Source organism: Schistocerca cancellata, chromosome 7, assembly GCF_023864275.1.
Source record: "Schistocerca cancellata isolate TAMUIC-IGC-003103 chromosome 7, iqSchCanc2.1, whole genome shotgun sequence".
Classification (NCBI taxonomy): domain Eukaryota; kingdom Metazoa; phylum Arthropoda; class Insecta; order Orthoptera; family Acrididae; genus Schistocerca; species Schistocerca cancellata.
In genome coordinates, this window is record NC_064632.1 from 135,114,930 (window position 1) to 135,137,433 (window position 22,504).

Below are 22,504 nucleotides of genomic sequence, written 5' to 3' on the forward strand. Positions count from 1 at the left end.
TTCGGCAGACACCAAGCCGATAATCAAGTTCCTCCCACACTTAGCACAGCATGTCCCCATCAGTGAGTTCGAAAGCATTGTTGATGCGAGCTCGCAGTTCTGGCACGTTTCTTGTTAGAGGAGGTTTAAACACTGAATCTTTCACATCACTATGCGTGAAACTTGCCCGCACGCGTTCAACCTTTTCTTCGCTCACTGCAGGCCGACCTGTTGATCTCCCCTTACAGAGGCATCCAGAAGCTTTAAACTGCGCATACCATCGCCGAATGGAGTTAGCAGTTGGTGGATCTTTGTTGAACTTCGTCCTGAAGTATCGTTGAACTGTTATGACTGACTGATGTGAGTGCATTTCAAGCACGACATACGCTTTCTCGGCTCCTGTCGCCATTTTGTCTCACTGCGCTCTCGAGCGCTCTGGCGGCAGAAACCTGAAGTGCGGCTTCAGCCGAACAAAACTTTATGATATTTTCTACGTAGCTGTAGTGTGTCGTGACCATATGTCAATGAATGGAGATACAGTGAATTTATGAAATCGCTTCAATCATTTGTAATAGCCCTGTACATGTAGACTTCGATCAGAAATCGGTAGCTAAGGTAGAACACTCAAAATTTCTAGGTGTATGCATTAATGAGGGGTTAAACTGAAAAAACACACTGAGGATCTGCTGAAACGTTTGACTTTAAATGCGAACATTTTAGGTTAGGCTTTACCGTGACTGTTATTGACATTAAATGAAACAACAAGTTTACTGTTACCAGTCACCGGTTTATTTATTTCCACGACGCGTTCAAAAGGTGTAAACCTCCATCATCGGGTGGATTTGCATTAGTTAAAAAAAAAATGGCTCTGAGCACTATGAGACTTATACATCTGAGGTCATCAGTCCCCTAGACCTTAGAACTACTTAAACCTAACTAACCTAAGGACATCACACACATCAATGCCCGAGGCAGGATTCGAACCTGCGACCGTAGCGGTCGCTCGGTTCCAGACTGTAGCGACTAGAACCGATCGGCCACTCAGGCCGGCTACATCAGTTAGAATGACATTTGTGTGTGTGTTTTGTTACGCTTTTTTGGAGGAACTTGTGGCACAGTCTAGTGGAGAAACAAGACACTGTTTCAGAACATGGTTTTGGATTTCTGCTGAAAAAAATTAAACTGATATCTGATGGTAAACATTAAATAAGTAAACTAGAGTACCTCCAGTGGTCACAGGTTCCTTTCACTGTCGTAACACATTACATGTATACTGTCACATCTGTAAACAAATGTGGCGTCTGGAATCTGCTGGGTGCAAGGTTCGTATAACAGAAGAGAAGACATAATCTCACAGTGCAAAGGATATACAACGGAACAACATTATTACAGAATAATTGTTTAAAGCATTTGGAGATGTTTGTTTTGAGATGTCGAATATATGTGTGTGTACTTCAGGTGGCATATAAATTCAATTTTCACAAGTTAAAACAGCTTAACATTCGTACTCGTTTATACAATCAGGTCAAATGTTAGAATGGCTTAAACTTCATACTTGTTAATAACAATCAGGTGAAATGTTACAGACTTGAAGTACAATAATCATATTGGCTACAGCAGTAAAATCATACACAGATGATACTATTTGTTTGGGATTAAAAGGCGGATGTGAGAGGCTGGAGGCAGAAGCAGAGGAAGAGAGAGTGTGAAGAGAAAGACGGAGAGAGAGAGAGAGAGAGAGAGAGAGAGAGAGAGAGAGAGGGTGGAAAGAGAGATTATATGAGAGCAAACATTTGCATGGCAAGGGGTCTCAAAATTAGATGTTACATATATTAGCTGTCTAAATGTTGGTATAATACATTGGTTGATGCTATAAAACATGCAGATAGATACACAATTTGTGCCATTAGTTCATGTACATACAGTTTCAACTATGCTATTAGGGTCATTGCAAATTTTGGCGACATACATCTCAGTAAATTAGCTTACCAAGCCTATTTTCATTCTCTGCTTTCGTATGGCATCATATTCTGGGGTAACTCGTCATTGAGTAAAACAGTGTTCATTGCACAAAAGCGTGTAATCGGAATAATTGCTGGAGCTCATCCAAGATCATCCTGCAGACACTTATTTGAAGAGCTTATTTAGCCTCACAATACATATATTCACTTATGAAATTTGTTCTTAACAATCCGAACGAATTCAAAAGTAATACCTGTGCACATGGCACACTTGGAGAAAGGATGATCTTCATTACTCAAGGTTAAAACTAACTTTGGCTCAGAAGGTGGTAAATTATGCTGCCACAAAAGTCTTTGGTCACTTACCTAATAGCATCAAAAGTCTGACATAGCCATATAGCATTTAAAAGGAAATTAAAAAATTTCTTAATGACAACTCCTTCTACTTATTAGATGAATTTTTGGATATAGTAAGCGGGTAATTTCCCCAACCCCCACAAAAAAAATTAAAAATATTAAGTGTCATGTAATATTTTGTGTAATGTAATATCTTGTATGGACACCTTTTATTAACCTGACACGTTCCACATCATTACGAACTGTCGTATTCATGATCTATGGAACAAGTACTAACCTAGTCTAATCTAATATCACCAAAGTGTGTTTGCGGCATCTTTCTTTTTTTCCGCGATTTGAATATTCTTTGTCAAACACAGACGAAACGCGCAGTCAGGCCCACTGTACCAAGATCTCTGCCTCAAGCACACACATTTATATGCTCGGTGTAGAGTCCCTGTAACTCACCAAGTTCGATGTTCCCTTGCTACAGTTTACTCCACATAATGACACCATCGGGCAATATATATACATATATATATATACACTAAAAATAGCAACATGGAATGTAAGAACACTCCTCCAATGCGGGAAATTAGAGAACCTCAAACTAGAGATGGACAGAATGGGAACAGACATAATAGGAATATCTGAGATGCGATGGCCTGAACCAGGAGACTTCAGATCAGGAAATTATCGTATCATTCATACAGGTACTAACCAAGGAACAACTGGAATCGGTGGAGTTGGAATAATTCTAAAAGGAAAACTCGGGAATCTAGTCACAGGATATGTGCAATTTAACTCTAGGATAATACTAGTCAAAATTGGAACCAAACCAAAGAACACGGTAATAGTACAAGTCTATATGCCGACATCGGCAGAAGAAGACGATGTAATAGAAACAGTGTATGAAGACATCAACAAAGTTATAAATTATGTTAAAGGTGAAGAGAACTTAATTATAATGGGAGATTGGAATGCTAGTGTTGGAGAAGAGGAAGTTGACGGAATTGTAGGGAAATATGGTCTAGGAGATAGAAACGAAAGAGGAAGCCGGCTAATTGAATTTTGTGCCAAAAACAAGTTGGTCATAGCGAACTCCCTTTTCAACCACCATAAAAGAAGAAGGTACACGTGGAAAGCCCCAGGAGATACTAGAAGACACCAAATCGACTATATATTAGTAAAATCGCGTTTTAAAAACCAAATCAAGGACTGCAGAAGCTACCCGTCTGCGGATATTAATAGTGATCACAACCTTGTAATGATGAAATGCTTACTCAAACTCAAGCGATTAGAGAGAAAAACGAACAAAGTATGGAACAGAGATAACCTAAAGTCTGAAGAACTAGTGATCCCTTATGCACGGAAAACTGATGAGATGGCATCAAACATTATTCCCGGGAGTACTAACGAGGAGTGGAAACAAATCAAAGAAGGCATACATAAAGCAGCAGAAGAATTTATTGGGAAAGCCAAACCTGTAAACAGGAAAGAGTGGATAACACCTGAAATAATTTGTCTAATGGAAGAAAGAAGACTATACAAAAATGCCTTTGACGAGCAAAGCGAAAACAAATATAGACAGCTTAGAAACCAAATAAACAGAGAATCTAGGAAAGCAAAAGAAAATTACCTCAACAGCATTTGTAAAGAGGTGGAGGAAAACATGGTTAAAGGAAAAACTGACTTGGCCTACAGAACAATAAAACAAAACTTTGCTAAACGGAAAGTAAAATCTTCAGGAACTATAAAGAACAAAGAGGGCAAGGTACTATTTGGATATGACACGCTGAAGAGATGGCAAGAATACATTGAAGAGCTATATCAAGGAGACCCTCTAACAGATAATATGATAGAATTAAGCGAAGAAGTAGAGAAAGAAGAACTAGGGGACACAATTCTGAAAGATGAATTTGAAAAAGCACTAAAAGAACTACCAGATAAGAAAGCGGCAGGTGTTGATGATATACCTTCTGAACTAATTAAGAAATCAGGAGACAAAATGAAAGCTACATTACTGCAACTCATACAGAAAATATACAAAACAGGTGAAGTTCCTGAAGACTATCAGAAATGCATCATATTCCCCATACCTAAGAAAGCATCTACTATGGACTGTGAAAACCATCGAACACTCAGTCTTCTTTCACACGCATCAAAAATTCTAATAAGAATAATTTTGAAAAGAGTTGAAAACCAATTGAATAGCACTCTAAGTGAAGACCAATTCGGTTTTAGAAGCGGTGTAGGGACGAGGGAAGCAATCTTATCTTTAAGACTAATAATTGAGAAACAAATTTCCAAAAACAAACAAGTATTTATAGCCTTCGTAGACCTCGAAAAGGCATTTGACAATGTTGTATGGCCAGAAATGTTTAGAATTCTGAAGAAGGCTGGTCTGAAATATAATGATAGAAGGATAATCTTTAAAATATACCAAAATGAAACAGCCTTAGTTAAGAAGGAAAACAAAGAAGAAACAGCAAGAATAAGGAAAGGAGTGAGACAGGGATGCCCACTATCTCCAGTAATTTTCAACGCATATATCCAAGAAGCAATAGACAAAATAAGAGAGAATATTGAAGTAGGAATAAAACTTAACGGAATGAAAATAGATATGTTGCGATATGCAGATGATATCGCCATAATTACAGAAAGGAAAGAAGATTTAGAAGCCGCACTCAATGAAATGGAAAACACCTTAAAAGAACAGTATGGAATGAAAATAAATAAGAAAAAGACTAAAGTGATGGTGAGTGGCGCCCTGAACTACAATGAACCCATACGAATAACAATAAAGGGAGAGAAACTAGGGCAGGTTACAGAATTTAACTACTTAGGTAGCAAAATAACAGCAGATGGAAGGAGCAAAAGTGACATTAAAAACAGAATACAACTTGCCAAAATAGCATTCAATGGAAAAAGAAACTTACTGACGAGTAGAAATGTTAGTTTAGACGTAAGAAAGAGAGTCATGAAAACCTATGTGTGGAGTACAGCCCTTTACGGATGTGAAACTTGGACTTGTGGAAAAGAAGAAAAGAGAAGATTAGAGGCATTCGAAATGTGGTGCTACCGGAGAATGGAAAAAATCAGCTGGCGAGACAAGGCTACAAACGAAGATGTCCTCAGAAGAGTGAAAGAAAACAGATCTCTTTGGCGAAATATACAGAAAAGAAGAATAACCTTCATAGGTCACATTTTACGGCATAACAATTTCATTAAGAGAATATTAGAAGGAATCATTGAAGGAAGAACTCGCCGAGGACGACCTAGATTAACCTACATTCAACAAGTAATAAATGACATCGGGTGCCAGACCTATGCAGATATGAAGAAGAAAGTTGACAAAAGAACGGAATGGCGTGCTGCTGCCAACCAACCTGTGGGTTGATAACCGAAGAAGAAGAATATATATATATATATATATATATATATATATATATATATATATATATATATATATATATGTATTATAGACCATCAAGGTCACCTCTCCTTCTCTCCTTACAGACATGATCATAATTCTTCAACTAAAGAGAATATGCCACTATCTTGTCAAACATCCGTGGCAATTTTTTAACTACACTACTGGCCATTAAAATTGCTACACCAAGAAGAAATGCAGATGATAAACAGGTATTCATTCGACAAATATATTGTACTAGAACTGACATGTGATTACATTTTCACGGAATTTGGGTGCATAGATCCTGAAAAATCAGTACCCACAACAACCACCTCTGGCCGTAATAAAGGCCTTGATACACCTGGGCATTGAGTCAAACAGCTTGGATGGCGTGTACAGGTGCAGCTGCCCATGCAGCTTCTACACGATACCACAGTTCATCAAGAGTACTGACTGGCGTATTGTGACGAGCCAGTTGCTCGGACACCATTGACCAGACGTTTTCAGTTGGTGAGAGATCTGGAGAATGTGCTCGTCTGGACAGCAGTCGAACATTTCCTGTATCCAGAAAGGCCCGTACTGGATCTGCAACTTGCGGTCGTGCATTATCCTGCTGAAATGTAGGGTTTCGCAGGGATCGAATGAAGGGTAGAGCCACGGGTCGTAACACATTTGAAATGTAACGTCAACTGTTCAAAGTGCCGTCAATGCGAACAAGAGGTGACCGAGACGTGTAACCAATGGCACCCCATACCATCACGTCGGGCGATACGCCAGTATGGCGATGACGAATACACGCTTCCAATGTGCGTTCACCTCGATGTCGCCAAACACGGATGTGACCATTATGATGCTGTAAACATAATCTGGATTAATCCGAAAAAATGACGTTTTGCCATTCGAGCACCCAGGTTCGTCGTTGAGTACACCATGGCAGGCGCTCCTGCCTGTGATGCAGCGTCGAGGGTAACCGCAGCCATAGTCTCCGAGCTAATAGTCCATGCTGCTGCAAACGTCGTCCAACTGTTCGTGCAGATGGTTGTTGTTGTGGGTTGGCAGGAGACCAACACCGTAATATTAGAGGAAGCCGAAAGGCACGCGTTTTAGCTCACGCAGGCTGGCGTGAGGTCTGGAACAGGACAAGGAAATTAGACTTTAGCAAAAAAGGACGTAGCTGTTGGAATACTTAACTTTAATCCGTAAATGGTGAACGTCGCTCTTGACGGTACATGTTTTACAGCATCAATAGTAACTGGTAATGGCGCCTTGCTAGGTTGTAGCAAATGACGTAGCTGAAGGCTATGCTAACTATAGTCTCGGCAAATGAGAGCGTATTTTGTCAGTGAACCATCGCTAGCAAAGTCGGTTGTACAACTGGGGCGAGTGCTAGGAAGTCTCTCTAGACCTGCCGTGTGGCGGCGCTCGGTCTGCGACACGCGGGTCCGACGTATACTAACGGACCGCAGCCGATTTAAAGGCTACCACCTAGCAAGTGTGGTGTCCGGCGGTGACACCGCATTCCTCCCCCGCAAATCGGCGGACGGTTGTGGCATAAGGCTTCCGCCCGCCGTGGGGAGGACCCCATGTTGACGTATGCAACGTGGTGGGGAGCCTAACAACAGGCGAGGCTGTGCCACCCGCACCCTACCATTCGGACCGCGGGGAGCTAGGAAACGCCTGAATACCTGTTCCAGGGTGCACGTCAACATGCGTTGTATGCGCCCGTTGAGAGACAGGAGGGGCCGAAGGGTCGACCTCCATCGGGCCGGGGCACCCGACGGGCGAAGACGACATATGGTCCGGAGCGGGCAAGAGTTCCATGTCGGAGAACAACTGGTCACGGGAAGCGATCGGCGGCGCGTGACCCAGGGAGGCGCCCGGCGGTTGCAGCGACGCATCCACTGCGGGCGTCGCCGGCGGGAGAACAGGCGGCGGTGGCGGCGGCGGCGCGTCGCCATGGGGCAAAATGGAAGGCAGCTCCGGTACCACCTGCGGCTGAGGCGAGCCAGTAGATGGGTCCCAAGGGCGCTGACCGGACGGCACCGTCGCTGAAAGCAGACGGGGAGCGGCAGAGCCCGTGCGACGACAGAGGCGCAGCTGATTGAGATGCCGTCGCACCTCACCAGAGGCCCCCAAAACCAGATACATAGCGCGGCCGAGGCAGCGAAGAATGCGCCCTTCGAGCCAACGCCGTGAACCTCGATAGTTCCGGTAGTAGACAATGTCGCCTGGGGCAAAAGCAGGTGTCTGCCGCTGCACAGGAACCTGATGCGGCGGATGTAGCAGACATCAAGGTGCGATGAGGGCAACCGTGGAGCAACTCAGCCGGCGAGCGACCATCTCGGGGCTGAGAGCGATACGAGGACAAAAAGAGCAATAACGCGTCCTCCCGAGAATGCGACTCTTCCAACTTAAACATCTGTGACTTGAAAGTCCTGACCAATCGTTCAGCGGCACCGTTTGATTGTGGCGAAAACGGCGCGGACGTCAGATGTTGAATACCATTGGCCTTGCAGAATGACTGAAATTCTGCGGACACGAATTGTGGGCCATTGTCGGAAACAATAGTCTGTGGGAGACCTTCAATGCAAAAGATAGCGGACAACGCTTGGATGGTGGCAGATGACGTCGTGGAAGACATCCGGACAACAAAAGGAAAATTACTGAATGAAGCGACCACAACCAACCATCGAGCATTCCAGAATGGACCAGCAAAATCGATGTGTAAGCGTTGCTAAGGGGAAGTGGCTTTTGGCCATGCAAAGAATTTCCACGGTGGTGCTGATTGTTGTTCAGCACACACCATGCAAGAAGAGCACATATTCGTAATCGTGGCATCGATTCCGAACCAAGTACAGTGCTGACGAGCAAGTTGTTTCGTTCTCACTATACCACAATGTCCTAGGTGGAGAAGCTGTAAGACAGAGGACTGTAACGAACGTGGGACCACGACCCTGGACTGCTGATTATCAGAACGCAACAGCAAAACACCACGTCGTACAAAAAGTCTCTCCTTGTGAGCAAAAAATCGGCGAACCAACGGATCCCCGATCCGTGACTTTGACAAGGGCCATTGCGTAGCAACAAAACGCAGAACGGAAGCAAGGACAGAGTCGGCAGCTGTGGCTGTAGCTACACGACGAATATCAATCGGAAACGATTCGACCACGTCATCGGTTTCCGAATCAATGAACATGCAAGCAAGTTCGGAGGAATCGAATGCTCTATTCTCAGCAACAGACAAACGGGACAACGCATCGGCGTTTCCGTGCTTAGCAGTGGACCGATACAAGATATCGTAGCGGTACTGCGAGAGGAAAATAGACCAACGAATGAAATTCTGCGCTGTACGTGGAGGTACAGGCTTGGTCGGATGAAAAAGCGATGTCAAAGGTTTGTGGTCTGTGGTGATGGTAAAGTGACGACCATACAAGAAATCATGAAACTTTGTAACACCAAATACGAGAGCAAATGCTTCTTTCTCGATCTGTGAATAATTTCTTTGCGCAGACGAGAGCAATTTGGACGCAAAGGCAATAGGTCGATCGTGCGAACCATCTTTGTGCGCAAGCACAGCACCAATCCCGAAATCCGATGCATCCACCATCAACAAAAGGGGCTTCTGGGGATCGAATGGCGTAAGGCAAGTATTGGAAAGCAACGCCGATTTCAACTGGCGAAAGGCGCGTTCGCATTCCGTCGTCCAGACGAACGGAGCACCTTTACGGCGTAAGCGATGAAGCGGAGCTGAAATGGAAGAGGCGTGTGGGATATATTTGCTCGCATCTGCTAGGTCCAACTTCGAAAAATATTTACCCGGGCACAGTTTGTCAAAAAGATCTTCCGGGCGGGGTAAAGGAAAAGTTGCAGTCACTAGTTGTGGATTCACTGTTGCTTTGAAGTCCACACAAAGTCTCAATTTTCTGGAAGGTTTTGGAAAAATTACTAAGGGTGATGCCCAGAGAGAAGCCTGCACACGTTCAATTACACCTTGTGATTCCAAATCGTGTAATGTTTTTGCGACCTCATCACGCAATGCGTGGGGAACATTGCGCGCTCTGAAAAATTTCGGTTGCGCGTTGACTTTCAGTTCCAAATGTGCTTTATAGTTCTTAGCGCAACCAAGGCCCGGTGCAAAAATGTCTGTAAATTCTTCACATAGACCAGAAACACTGTCTGAAGGCACAGTCTGGTTCACTGATAGGATCTGATTTACTATAGACAAGTTAAACAACTGAAATAAATCGAAACCAAACAAGTTCACTGCAGAAGAAGAACGATGGACGTAAAATGACACAAGTTTTGTTTGTCCCTTGTATGTTGCAAGAAGGCTGCACTGTCCTAACACAGGGATCTCTTGACCTAAATAGGTACTTAACTGAACATTTGCGGCATGCAACGGAGGTGCGCCCAGCAGTTTGTAAGTGCCTTGATTGATCAGTGAAACTGCAGCCCAAGTCCACAAAAAGTTTATTGTCCTGCTGACAAGAGCGACTGTCTCGTGCTACGTGAACTGACACTGTGACACTGGTACAAAATCACTTGCGACTTGACAGAAGTGCCGGCGATGTCGACGCACACTATTTGTGGGACGAACACAGTCACTCTGAGAGAGAGTAGCACTGGGCGGAGTGGCATGAACTACATGAATTTCCATGGGCGAAGTGTCGCGAGCCTGAGTATCCTTGGTTTGATTCCGATTCCGGCGCGAAGCAAAGGGCCTGGAATGGTTGTGAGCTTCCGATCTGAGCTTTTTCTGGCAAACACTTTGAACATGTCCTTTTTTATTACAGTAAAAGCAAATAGCTTGGCGTGACGGGCAATTCTCACGCGAATGTCTAGTAGCACACCGTGGGCATGATTTTAGCACTGCATTTGCTAGCCGGCATGGTACACGTGGCTGAGAGCCTGGCGTAGTGGCGCGGTCGGGCGCGAGGACTGTTCACTGTTCCGTGCAGCTCGCCCGGCGGGCCGGTTAACCTGACACACGGGTGGCGAAGTTTCAAATGATTCCTGAGCAAAGTCAAGTGTGTCCTGCCGATCCAATATGTCCATCACTTGTTGAAGGGAGGGATTGACTAGTTTCAAAATCTGTTCCCATATACGAACATCAGAAACGTTCTGTGCAATTGCATCACGTACCATAGTATCTGAATAAGGGAGTCCACATCGACACTCAAAAGCACAATCCCTAGTAAGGCCTTGCAAGGTTGCAACCCACTCCCTATTAGTCTGACCTGCCATACGTTTTGTACGAAAGAAGGTATACCTTTTCGCAACTACATTGACTGATTCTTTGAAATATGCGTCTAATGCAGACAAAATGTCGTTGTAGGACGGAGTTGCTACGTCGCGTTGGGGAAATAATTTGACTATCACACGGTACGTGTGCACCCCTACGGAAGACAATAAAAAAGGCTGCCACTCGTTACCTTGAATTCTGTAGGCAGCGAGATGGAATACAAATTGGTGTGACCACTCCGTCCAGCTTTCCATTGCAGCATCAAAAGGGCGAAAAGTTGGTGCAACTGCGTGTTGTGGCTGTGTTAGCGGTGGAGCGGCGGCTGCCGCATCGTTTTACATTGTACGTTGACCCTGGACGAGCTGTCCAAGGGCATCCAGTAAGGCCTGCATCTGCTGATTCTGTAAGCGATAAAATTCGGACAGTACATCTGGAGATTGTGGCGAAGCCATTACACAAGTAAATCAGGGTAATATCGATACGAACGTGGATTGGCCTCGTCGCCAAATGTTGTGGGTTGGCAGGAGACCAACACTGTAATGTTAGAGGAAGCCAAAAGGCTCACGTTTTAGCTCACGCAGGCTGGCGTGAGGTCTGGAACAGGACAAGGAAATTAGACTTTAGCAAAAAAGGACGTAGCTGTTGGAATACTTAACTTTAATCCGTAAATGGTGTACGTCGCTCTTGACGGTACATGTTTTACAGCATCAATAGTAACTGGTAATGGCGCCTTGCTAGGTCGTAGCAAATGACGTAGCTGAAGGCTATGCTAACTATCGTCTTGGCAAATGAGAGCGTATTTTGTCAGTGAACCATCGCTAGCAAAGTCGGTTGTAAAAATGGTTCAAATGGCTCTGAGCACTATGGGACTCAACTGCTGTGGACATAAGTCCCCTAGAACTTAGAACCACTTAAACCTAACTAACCTAAGGACAGCACACAACACCCAGCCATCACGAGGCAGAAAAAATCCCTGACCCCGCCGGGAATCGAACCCGGGAACCCGGGCGTGGGTAGCGAGAACGCTACCGAACGACCACGAGATGCGGGCAAAATCGGTTGTACAACTGGGGCGAGTGCTAGGAAGTCTCTCTAGACCTGCCGTGTGGCGGCGCTCGGTCTGCAATCACTGATAATGGCGACACGCGGGTCCGACGTATACTAACGGACCGCGGCCGATTTAAAGGCTACCACCTAGCAAGTGTGGTGTCTGGCGGTGACACCACAATTGTTGTCTTGCAAACGTCCCCATCTGTTGACTCAGGGATCGAGACGTGGCTGCACATTCCGTACAGCCATGCGGATAAGATGCCTGTCATCCAACTGCTAGTGGTACGAGGCCGTTGGGATCCAGCACGGGGTTCCGTATTACCCTCCTGAACCCACCGATTCCATATTCTGCTAACAGTCATTGGATCTCGACCAACGTGAGCAGTAATATCGGGACACGATAAACCGCAATCGCGATAGGCTACAATCCGACCTTTATCAAAGTCGGAAACGTGATGGTACGCATTTCTCCTCCTTACACGATGCATCACAACAACATTTCACCAGGCAACGCCGGTCAACTGCTGTTTGGGTATGAGAAATCGGTTGGAAACTTTCATCACGTCAGCACGTTGTAGGTGCCGCCACCGTCGCCAACCTTGTTTGAATGCACCGAAAAGCTAATCATTTGCATATCACAGCATCTTCTTCCTGTCGGTTAAATTTCGCGTCTGTAGCACGTCATCTTCGTGGTGTAGCCATTTTAATGGCCAGTAGTGTAGAATTACTTTTAAGGCTTTTTCTTTCTCTAGTCCTTACTATGAACGGAGACTCTAGTTTGGGGATGTAACTTAATAAGATATCGGTACCATGTACCATCTTTCTATATATTAGTATGTTCCCTGTTTCGTAGGTTGCGCTCGAAGAAAGAAGAAAAATGAGAATTTAAATTTTCCTTCGACGAAGAAATCAACAAAGAAGGAGTCAATTTGGAATTGGGAAGGATGGAGAAGGAAATCCGTTGTCCCCTTTTCACGGAAACCAGTCAAACTACGAAAAACATACAATTGTATCGCCTGACTGGGATTTGATTCGTGCTAGATGAGTGTACGAGGCAGTGACATCGTGTGGCAGGCGGATGTTTCGGACGCCGCCCAGAAAAGCCGTCGTAATTATTATAGTCTAGCGCAGGCATAGGCAACCATGGGTGACCCGCGGGACTGTCACATTGTATGTATTGTATTGTACGTTAACCGGGGACCCTGAAACGACGGAGAGGCTCCGTCCCCGCCGCAGCCGCAGTGGTCCACAACCCCACGACGACTACGGAAGTCCACTTCACCCCTAGGCCGCCCCACACCGAACCACTCTTTCAGGGTTATTGTGCGGTTCGGCCCCCGGTGGACCCTCCCAGGAAACGTCTCCCTCCAGACTAGTGTAAATCCTATGTTTGCGTGGTAGAGTAATGGTGGTGTACGCGTACGTGGAGAGCTTGTTTGCGCAGCAATCGCCAACATAGTGTAGTTGAGGCGGAATAAGGGAAAGCAGCCGTCATTCACCAAGGCAGATGGACCGCCTAAAAACTATCCACAGGCTGGCCAGCTCACCGGACCTCGACACAAGTCCGCCGGACGGATTCGTGCAGGGGTCGAGGCGCTCCTTCCCACTCCGGAAAGCCGTGCGTTAGAACGCTCGGCTAACCGGGCGGGCGACTGTCACATACTTAAGCCAGCGGGCCGTCTCGTCACGCGACACGCCCACAGCGCTCGTAGCGCATCAAGTCGAAAACATAGTGTCCGTATATTGATGTTTCTGGGGTAACGCACAGATATGAATGGCACGCCTTTCCCGACATGTCAAGTGAACAAATTATGCCTCAAAGTACACGTTTTTGCGAGTACGTTCATTTTATGTTCGTCTCATCTTCAGATGTTTACTTTTATTTAGACATCGTGAATATTGCATCTTTATTTAAGGCGTTTTTCAATACGTCTCTTAAAAGATTCCGTTGCAAAATTCTGCAACAGCATTAGTAAAGAACCACTGCTCACGACACGTAATTAAATGTAAAGACCTAAACATGGGTTCCCACCATCTTGTAATTTAATCATAGAAAAATAAACGCCTATGAAAGCAAGTGGTTGTAGCTAATTCATTATAAATTGCCTTCCATTTCAACAGTTCCGTTGTAATACGTTCACAACAGACAAGAACATTTACTAATGTTAATTAGAGGAAGAATACAAAAAGAGAATACGGCATTGAGAGAGACAATCCCATTCGACAAAGAATTATTAATAGCTTTGTGAATATCTTCCGCTGGCCGGCCGCGCGAGATTAGCCGAGCGGTCTGGGGCGCTGCAGTCGTGGACTGTGCGGCTGGTCCCTCGGGCATGGGTGTGTGTGTTTGTTCTTAGGATATTTTAAGTAGTGTGTAAGCTTAGGGACTGATGACCTTAGCAGTTAAGTCGCATAAGATTCCACACACATTTGAACATTCCGCTTTCCGGATTGAAAACAATCGCGGGCCGGATCCGGCCAGTGGGCCAACGGCTCCTCACCCACCGTCTAGTGCTTACACTAGTTGTACCTTTGGTTGGTTGGTTTTTGGAGAGGAGACCAAACAGCGAGGCCATCGGTTCCATCAGATTAGGGAAAGGATGGGGAAGGAAATCGGCAGTGACCTTTCAAAAGAACCATCCCGGCATTTGCCTGAAGCGATTTCGGAAAATCTCGAAAAACCTAAATCGGGATGGCAGGACGCAGGTCTGAACTACTGCGCCACCTTGCTCGGTAGTTGTAGCGTGTTATAGGTTACCGAAGCAGAAGTTTGGCATAACGAATGACTGCACAAGTTCAGATTCACGCCCTGGGGAAAGTTGTTCCGGAACTTTTGAGCGAACGCAAACAAGCGGAAGTCTTTCTTCCGTAGCAATGTCTTCAGCCCAGCTGAAACACTCATCCCAAGTTACACGTAAATTCCTCGCCGTTTTCGAGTTCTACATGGGGCGCCATCGAGAAGAATAGTGGACAACAGTCCGTGGAATTGAGAATCAACTTATGATCAGATACCAAAAGTATTTGTGAGTTCCTCGCATTAGGTTTTAGGCTCAGTTTTGTGCCCGTTAAACTGGAGGTTGAGTGCAGACATCTGAAGTAGTGCCAGGAGTGAGGAAGGGGGGGAGCGTTTTGCAGTGGGACGCGGGATGGCACGCTGCCCTCTGGCCCGCCAGCGCCGCGGCTGCGGCTGAGGGAAACGAGCGGCCTCGATAGCAGCGGACAGCCTTGGGCGGCGCAGGCGAGGCGGGCGCCGCGACCCCTGACCTCTGGCCGGCCCAAACCGGATCTGCCGGCGACCGCGAAGCGCGGCGACACCGCCTAATTGTCATCCGTGTGGCTGGCGCACGCTTAAAATGGCAAACACGTAGGCAGGAAGCACGATTTTGACAACATTCCTGGACTGTTGTCGACAGATTCGATACAAGAAGTAACTACAGAATTGTGAAGAAGAGTGATCATCTCGTTATAGAGGCTCTCAGCTGATGCAGAGAAAGACAGTTTAAAAGGTTGTAGTTTGTTCACATTATACACTGTAATACGTCATGGTCTCCTGACCTTCATTGCTTACATATTCCGCCCTCACAATCATATTCCGGACATCAAGACGCTTCATTCGAACCCAAACTCGATACGATAAAGTCAGTGTTGTATGAATTCATCCAAACGATATGCAAATAGCAAATAAATCGCAAGTTCGCACCGAGATTGAAATACTCGAGGCTGGCGTACACACACACACACACGCACATACATTCAAGACACAACGGTCACAAAAGCTTTTAGTTCGAGAGAGGCAAACCGCACGCCAGGAAGCCGGTCCCTTCCGAGAACGAGTCAACCTATCTACGTCGGCCGGTGACCGCCAGTAGAGCAGACAGCGTTTGCCTGAGTGAGTGGGAGAACGACCTCGTGTTCGGCTTAAAAGCAAATTCCGCTAAATTGATGGGACATAGCACGCAGTTCCAGAGGTTTTCACAGGGAGACAGCAAACGCCAAACCCCGATGCTACAGATTTCCAGATTGGTCACTTTAAACGAAACGTCATTCTCCCGTTTTAGAAGAGCAATGCTGATTGACACACGATATCCCTAACGCCTTGAGCTGAAGGAGTAATGGAAGAGACCGAAAGATATACCCCTTCACTTCTGGTGTGGAGAGGGGCCGTTCCGTTGTCGCTCTTGGAGTGAGAACACGTAACGAGAGCGTGTGCGCTCGTACGTGTACTCAATGAGCGAGAAACAAGTCTCTCCTCAGTACTTCACTGGGAGAGCACCTTTGTCGAGAGCGAATTGGAGTGCGACTCTGTATTGAGTCCTTGCGTTTAAGCGTTGTTCACTGTGTTGGCAGCCACACTTATTGTGCGGTGTGAACGGACAGAGTTATAGTTCGCCTACCAGCGAATTTTTGAGTCGCATCGCGGTGGATTGATTATCTGACCGGTGTACCACGCCAATAGTTAGACTAGGGGCGAATAGGAGTCCTTGACTTCATCAAGGCGTAGGGAGAGTTTGATTGGCGAAGGTCAATCCAGATAGAACGAGAGTTATCTTATTTGTCAGAAGTGAGCGGCGCAGACAGCAGTCATCGCAGCTTACAGTATTGTGCGCTACAGCTCTTGTGAGTCCCATATTTTCTCCACAACAGTACACTTCACTGCATTTCACAAGCGACAGCCTCGACCGTAACTAGCAACATTCTAACGGATAATTATTCAAGTTGAGTAGGTGAGTAGGTGCGGCTCTCAGCCATTCTGCCAAGTCCATAATAATATTAAACTTTGTATAGAAATTTCATTAGCGAATCCTATCCTTAAGAGGTACCTTCACATTCCGAAAAGAACCTGGGAATAACTTGTTCAGTTCATAACTAAAAGTACCATTGTGATTTCTCAGAATTTTTGCAAAATAAATAATAATTTTCGTTAGTTTCATGTTTTTCCTACACTAACTAGCACTACTCCAGTACCCAAGTATCCCACTAGTTACGTAAGAAATTTTGTGAATTTTTGTGTCATTTCCTTACAGCGGATGACTCCAGAAGATACTTATTGCTGAAAGTTTTTCAGGCATTTCTCTTTAGAACGTTAGGAGCATCTGTCTGACTTCTATGGTAGTGTGGGGGTGGAAATTGCACCTTGCAGGAGCCACAGGGAAAAGGGTACATCTCAGATTAATCCGTTGCGAAGAATGACAGAATAGCACCCACACGCTCACAACACTCTAAGGCTATAATTGGTCACAAGCTATTATTCATACAGATACAGACGGAAAATGTAAAATTGTAAACTTTGGCAGCTGATGGATGAATGTGTGGCGCTACAGCGCAAAAAACACCGCGCATTTGGCAATGACAGACGATACCGTGACCTACAGTCTTTGCGAATTTCATGTCGTCTACTCATTTAGACAGTAACTATGTCTTGCAAACAGGAGCATGAATAATATACGTAGATATCAGCATCTGAGGGAGAACATGTAGCTGGTCTCAAACAAGTCAGTAGGAGAAACCGGCGAATCGCTCGAGATTTCAGTAGGAACGATGGCACTATTCGACGATGTTAGCACAAATGGGTAAACCAGGGTCGAACAGAGCGCTAGAAGGAACCGATCGCCCTGGAGAGGCGAGGACCGAGCAATCGCCGCGCGGGATTAGCCGAGCGGTCTCAGGCGCTGCAGTCATGGACTGTGCGGCTGATCCCGGCGGAGGTTCGAGTCCTCCCTCGGGCATGGGTGTGTGTGTTTGTCCTTAGGATAATTTAGTGTGTAAGCTTAGGGACTGATGACCTTAGCAGTTAAGTCCCATAAGATTTCACACACATTTGAACATTTTTTGAACCGTGTAAGCTTAGGGACTGATGACCTTAGCAGTTAAGTCCCATAATATTTCACACACATTTGAACATTTTTTGAACCGAGCAATCGTCATATATGCACCGGATTCATCATTATCCGACGTGCAACTGGTGCTTCAGTGACCACAGAAAGGGGGCTGAACTCACGGCACCCCTTTGCACGACTACGACAGACCTCTGTAAACCAGCAAGCCCGTTTGCAGTGGTTTCTGGCACATTCGGCCTGGAATCTCATCGACAGGAATAGAGCTGTGTGCAGTAATGAGTCCCGCTCTTAACTGGACTCCAATGATCAGCGAAGACATGGCTGGACATGTCCCGGACAGCGATTGGATACCAACCTCACCGTCGTCAGCTATATGGTCCGAAAACCAGAAGTGATGGTCTCGGTTGCCACGTCATATCATAGCAGGAGACTTACAGCACAGCGGTACGTCGGCGTTATTCTAGCACCCATTTTATCGCCTTTCTTGGCAGTCATCCTGGATTTACATTTCAGCAACGAAAAGCGAGCCGGCACACGGCGAGAGTGTTTACTGCTTGTCATCGTGTTTTCCAAACCCTACCTTGGCTAGCAAGGTCGCCGGACCCTCTCCAGCTGAGAACGTTTGAAGCATTATGGACAGGGCCCTCAGACTGTCTCAGTATTTCGATGATCTAAAGCGCCAATTGGAGAGAATTTGGCACAATATCCCTCAGGAGGACAAGCCGAGTAACTGCTGACATAAGGGCTAGAGATAGACCAAGCGTTATTGACTCGCTCAGTTTGTGAAGCTCTTTCACTGGAATAAATCATCCAATCCAATTTTTTCGAAATTCTAATGAGTTTATTTGTCTGTACTGGCACATCACATCTACCGATTTCATCCATTCGGATAATTTCCTTGCGGGTGTCGGTTTTTTTCCCTTCTTCTTTCTTAGAGTGTATATGACAGAGAAGCGTAAGGGATTCTGAACACGCTAACACCTACATATTCTAGGGGCAAGATACAAGAGTGTATTCATCTTCGGAGAAGAAGAGAAATGAAGATAGGTGATGGCTAACAGTACCACTTCACTGCAGCCCCAGCATTATAGAAGATAGTGCAAAGGAACAAAGACTGTTGTCAACACTTGGCGCGCAGCGAATGATGTTCCCATAATGTAACAGGACCCTCGAGTCCTTACTTCCTGGTGAGGGCTAGTGGTTAAACAGTCTGGTGAGAACTCCAGCAGATGAATGTCAGAGTCAACTGGGTTTTCAGTGCCGGACAAAGGAAAGGACCAAACTCTCATCCAGTGGATGACACCCTATGTGCCAAAAACATGAAGATTAAATGAACATCTGCCAAAATGAAGGAAGCCACAGTTTACGAATCCCACGCCGAGCGTCGGAGTCACTACAGCGTGCCTGATACGGAGTCACATACTGCGATTAGTGTATTGCCCTTCATCAAGTGCACATAAACACGAGCTACGAACAACTACTATCTACGTTTTCTGTTACCTTCCCAATCTCCTTACTGTTTTAGCATTTCTGCAGAATCTATTTTCATTATTTTTAAAGTTTGCTTTTAGTTCGTTAATATAAGAGGCTACCAAAAAGCTTCCGTTTGAGGTCGTTGCTGCGGCGTATATGGAACCCAATGTGTGATGCTGATATATAAGCATCGATATGTACGCATGGTGTTAGTGTGTATTTCTAACGGAGACTTTTTGATTTCCTCCTTGTAACGCACTTTCCTCAGTCTCATTCTCTCTCTGCCTCTATCTTTCTTTTTTCTCTAATCACTTTCTTTTCATTAGTTGTTTTCCTTATTTTAAAGTAATTGCAATGTGGTATTGGTTTTTTTGAGTTGGACAAATCGTAATAGAAGACGAAAACAACTTTACTAATATAATTCTTCAGTTTGTTGATATAACAGTTCACGGGTGTACTGCCGGTTTATAGTGTCCAAGGGCCAGAAGCTTTCGGTGATCGGACATGTTGTCATCTTCAGGTGCGCTGAACTTCGACAGCGATCAGTATGAATATAATGGAAAAAGCATGCTTCGACGATTTTCAAGGGTTTCTGTTACAAGGAGTCTTGTGTTAATTATTAATAAATTATTAAAGCTCAATACATGGAACAGTTATACGATTGACACAGTTGTGAAGTGTGTTTTATGTTTACCCTGCGTTCAAAAAAATAAAATTCTTTTCAAATGTACCTAATAATGCACGATGCGACACTCAATTTTCAAAACAGAGGCGACTAATTATACGACAACGGAACCGCACAGAGATAGTTCGTTAAAATTAATTATTGTTGTTATTAATATTGGGCAATTACACTTTATTGGAAGCTTCCTTTCGGTTTGTTCTCTTGAAAAGTCACTAGAAAAGAGGCATAATGTGGGCTATTAAAATATATACGCACTTACAGAGAGTGATCCAGGAAACCATTGGAAACAGAAATCAAATTGAGAAGTCTGGTGTATTACGCACAGTTCTATCGAATATGCTACACGGGAGATTCAAGTCAAACGGTATTTACACATCCATCCATCTCACTCTAGCCTTATTGGACACTGGGATTCTCTTCAGTTTAATGGAACAAAAAAAAATTTGATGCTCGCAGAAGGGTCACCGGAAAAGTAAACTTGTCTTAGTATGATATGTTGTTTCTGTTCATCCTGATATTATACGTATTTCAAATAGCATGAGAAGTTGTTTGGCCGCTACTGTGTGTCAGTTAGAACTGAATTTCTGTACTTTTTCTGTATGAAGGTACTCCTACCCTAAATTTACGGGGCCAAACCTGTCTAGTAACACTTCGTCTAAGTGAGCGACGCGGACATTGCTGAAGTACAGCAAGTCATGAAAAGTAAGTTGTTTAGCTTTACGATGCTTTTCCTCCCTCTTTTTCTTTTTTACTTTAAGAACATCCGTTTTCCCAGACGAAAATATTGTTGCCAGAGAGATAACTAAAATTTCTCCAATAGCGTTGCATGGAACGTATTCTTTCTCAAACATATTACACCTTTTTAATTTAGTTTCTACGTATAATGAAATTCCACAATGGGGTCTTAAGCAGTGACAAATACGTTTTGTAAATAAACAGTTATTTGTGATAAGCATGGTGTTACGAAATAGAAAGAAAGCATTATGAGTAACATTTATCACTTCCAGTTCGCTTGCTTGTGAGGGGAATGTAATAAGGACAGAACCTGTATACCTGTACAATGATTTGTTACTGCAATTTCAACGTTGTTTCCTATGTTTTTGAATATGTGTGATCTTATTTCAGTTCAAATATTTCGTACAATATTGAAATAAAATACCTTTAAGTCGAGTAAATAGATATTTTGTTTTTCTTTTGTGCTAAATATAAAATGAGATAAACACGTTGATTAGTTCCTCTAGAGAACTTCACTTTAGAAGAACTCTGGACACGAAGCACATGTAAAGTAATTGTTCGACTGTGATACCCTACATTACATAATTTTCTTTGGTTGACGCGTAGGTAAGAAGGAAGAAACTAAAAAAAAAGAGTTAACATATCGACGAGCTCATGGGCGATTATCAAAATATAAACCACCACACAGATGAGAACTAATTCTAGGAGAAGTGTTGTGATCAAACTAAGTTCTCTTCTAAACTTTGACTTTGTTTCCGTTTGCCGAACAACGCGGAGGTATTCAATCCACGTTTCGCTAATGAGATATTAGATTGTGACTGTTAAATGATTACAGACTAGTTGTCAAAACCATGCTTCAGATCATCGTTCAGTCTCAGGAGAAAGAAGTTCTAATTAAGAAACTAAATTTATGCTTAATCTGCTTGTTCAGAATAGCACACAAACATAGCAGAATAACCCTTTTCTGAGAGCGAAAAAGGAAAAGGTGACACAGGATTCTTACAGCATTCATAGCATTAGTTTAGCGGCCGGATTTTCAACAGGATTTAATGTCCTGACGATTTATAGACAATTAGAAAACCGCACGGTTCTTGATATGCATAAATGTAAAAGAAGTAAATCACCATTTGTCTGTCGTCTTTCATTGCTTTTATAAATTGTAGAATTTACCATCTGAAGCTGCTGTTCAGTTTATTCTTTATTGTGCGACCAGTATCGGCCAAAGATAATTACCAGCAGTGATTCTTTTGACAGCAAGAGTTACCCCTTGTTGTTTGCTAAAATCTGTGTTGGATAATGGCCTTTGACCATGTAGTGGCTTGGCAAGACAGCCAAACCACTATGATAGGAAGGAAGACGAAAGGCACGCGTTTAAGCTCACGCAGGCTGGCGTGAGGTCTGCAACAAGTCAGGGAATTTATATTAGCAAAGAACGTACGTAACTACTGGAATACTTAACTTTAAACCATAATAGTTGCACATCGCTCTTGACGGTACATGTTTTACAGCATCAATAGTAACTGGTAATGGTGCCTTGCTAGGTCGTGGCAAATGACGTAGCTGAAGGCTATGCTAACTATCGTCTCGGCAAATGAGAGCGTAATTTGTCAGTGAACCATCGCTAGCAAAGTCGGCTGTACAACTGGGGCGAGTGCTAGGAAGTGTCCCTAGAACTGCCATGTGGCGGCGCTCGGTCTGCAATCACTGATAGTGGCGACACGCGGGTCCGACGTATACTAATGGACCGCGGCCGATTTAAAGGCTACCACCTAGCAAGTGTGGTGTCTGGGG